General features: G+C 42.5%; 1 protein-coding gene across 2 annotated transcripts in view; it reads right to left on the minus strand.

The window, feature by feature from the left end:
• LOC116073407 (C-C chemokine receptor type 1) overlaps positions 1-2,455 on the minus strand; it is a 7,073-nt gene extending 4,618 nt beyond the window's left edge. For both annotated transcript variants that reach the window (XM_031345300.1, XM_031345301.1), the window contains exon 1: positions 2,012-2,455. The gene's annotated coding sequence lies outside the window, so the exon portion shown is untranslated. The remainder of the gene's footprint in view (positions 1-2,011) is intronic.
• Positions 2,456-2,874: the final 419 nt, after the last annotated feature.

Here is a 2,874-nt window from a genome sequence, read left to right on the forward strand (position 1 = left end):
CTGGCTAACATTACATACTGCACACATCCTGAAATGCCCCCTGTATCCTTTAAATATGCAGAAGTGGCTCATGTAAAATAAAAATAAAACCTAAGAAAAGTGTAAAGAAAAAAATTCAGTATGTTGTTATTGCCCAGAGTTTTTGTATTTGACCCAAATACCTATCAGTTAATTAGGTTACACCTGCTCCATCAATCCTGTGATTATCCCGGTCTTCTACTGGTCTCCCTTCTGGGGTCTTTAGTAAATGTTTCCTGATTACAAAATCTGTTCTGGAGCAGTGGTCTTTGAACATTAATGCACCTGAGAAAAGGGGCAACTATTGTGCTGAAGTGTCAAGAGGGGTCCCTTCATTTCCTATCGGCTCTGTCCCTGTAGTAACTCCTCCATGTCTTCCCTGTCAGCTCTCACTCAGGAAACTTCGGTGGCATTCAGGAATGATTGAGGCAGAGATTTCTGCTTCCTGTTGCTCATGCTAGTGCTGAAGAGGGCAGACATTCAGCTTGGCACTCAGGACTTCTAGATAGCTGACAGCTCTAGTGCAGAGTCAACAAAAGTTGGGGAGCAATGTCATGTGGGGCAAGGTGGTCCTCAGGAGCCCAGTTCCTCTAGCCACTATGAAGGCAGGTTGAGTTCAGCATGGTCAAGTGCTATGTTCAACAGCCACCTGCCTACTGAGAGACCCCAGCTCTATCTGTTCTCCCTAAATTGTCAGGTCATAGCAGTTCCAGGGCACATTGCTGCTAAGGAGACAAGACCTGGGCTGTGGTTGGAGGGGAAACCAAAGGCCCATTTTGCCATTGACCCTCCCAGGCCTGTGAATAGTTTGGTAGAAGTCTTCCCCAGGTCCCTTGCACAGTGCTTATGTAGATCCCTAGAGCCTGGATTCTACTAGAGTCCTGTAGCCTGCTTATTTGTGAAGTGTCTGGGAAGAGATGATAAGAAGTACCTAGGCCCATGGTGAAGCCAGATGCTTATTGTGGTTCATAAGAATCAGTTGTGTGCATCTGTGCTCTCTGAGCAGCATGTGGACAACTTGCAACTGTCTACCATAGAAATGTGTGCATCTGTGCTCTCTGAGCAGCATGTGGACAACTTGCAACTGTCTACCATAGAAATCAACAAGCATTACCAACCATGGTTCTCTGTTTTAGATCGAGGCCAGTTTTGTGCACTTTCTAGCCTTTCACTTCCCAAGCGTTCCTGACTGAATAATCCAGACCCGTCTCTCATGCATCCTAATATAAGGCCATTGTTACATATTTCCTACAGAGTTCTAGACCTTCTTGCTGTTTGTTGTGCAGAGTCAAGCTTTCTATGAAATTCTAAGGGTTTCTTGTTGTTTGAAAATCTATAGTTGTCCCTTTTCTCTCCAACTCATGGAAAGGAAGGAGCGCAAAATAGGCATCTGTTAGTGTCAATCCTAAACATCTCTCTTCAGTATAAAACCAACATACATCATCTTAGAATACAACAATTACATCCCAAAATTCTATCTATTTGCTCCTTCTTGAGGGCGACTCTTCTCCTCCTGCAAGACAGTAGTCCCATTTTTGTAATTTTAGTTATTATCTTAAGAAATCGATCCAGAATTTTGTCACTATTGCATTTGCAATGATTATTCTTACTAACATATATTCTCTTGCTACCATTTCTTTATAGTATTTTGTTGCCATTTGGGGAAGTTTCACAAGGGCAACTTTAAAAGCAACTTTCTATGAAGGCATTTCTTGTCTCTTTATACTGGTTTACTCTCTTAATTAATCAACAACAAATCCTCAATATCACTGTCTAGAAAAAGTTTTATTCTTGAGCATCCAGCCTTAATAATATGTCCAGCAGCATCATCATTTCCCAAGTATTAACTGCTTTACAGATGCAGCAATGGGCTACATAGGTTCTGTCTGGTTCTCAAAGCATTATCTAATGTTGAGGATCCCTGAACTGCACTCATGACTGAAGATTGCCTTTTACAGTAACTGACAGCATAGAAATGACAAATATCACTTACTGTGTTTCCAGAGTACTTTGTCCACACAGACTTTGTTTCTGGGCCTTTGAGAGTCTTTATGAATTCAAGGTTCAAGGTCCCAACCTAGTAGGAAGTTCTTGGCTTCCTGTGTGATGATGGAGATTGGACTCTGGTTTCATAGTCTTTCAGAATGACAAGAATGGTGTAAAGTTCTTCTTTTTCATGGTCGGCTGCCTATGAAGCACCACAGTGCTAATTCCTGGGGTCCAAGTTCACTAAAGGTGTTTTGTCTGTCCTTTCTGCTCCACTTCCAGTAAAGTTCCAGTCTTCTCAGAGATAGCTCTGCCCTATAAGGATTGTGTAGGGAGGGGTTGGATGGAGTTGAGTTGGACTGTGCGTGTGACAATGAGTTGTTCCTAGGACTCATGGAGCAATTGATGTGTGTGGGCGTGTAAATGTAGGGCTAGTAATAGAGTTCTTGTGGTCAGCAAGGAGCCTCCCCCTTCTAAAGATTGCAAATGGAAAGGTCTAAACCAGAACTCATATCCTGTTCCTCAAAATCATCTGGCTGATGAATGAGGACCTAGAGAGGCATCCCCTCTCTTTGGGGTCCTATATCTAAGTTATTTCTATTTGTACTCTAACTGCTCCCCATACTTCTCTTCTGCTCCCAAATCCTTTCCCCACCAAACCTCAAGGAATGTTTTTCTCTCAAGGATATCTGGCATGAGAGAGTATGATATAAGCTGTTCTCCCTTCTTTTTCTGATATGAATGGTGCTACATGCTTTTAATCTCAACATTAAACAGGCAGAGGCAGGAGTATTTCTGTGAGATCCAGGACAGTCTGGTCTATATAAGTTCCAGGACAGTCAGGAGTACATAGTGACCCTTGTCAAAAAA

The sequence above is a fragment of the Mastomys coucha genome, unplaced genomic scaffold (genome assembly GCF_008632895.1).
Source record: "Mastomys coucha isolate ucsf_1 unplaced genomic scaffold, UCSF_Mcou_1 pScaffold23, whole genome shotgun sequence".
Lineage (NCBI taxonomy): Eukaryota > Metazoa > Chordata > Mammalia > Rodentia > Muridae > Mastomys > Mastomys coucha.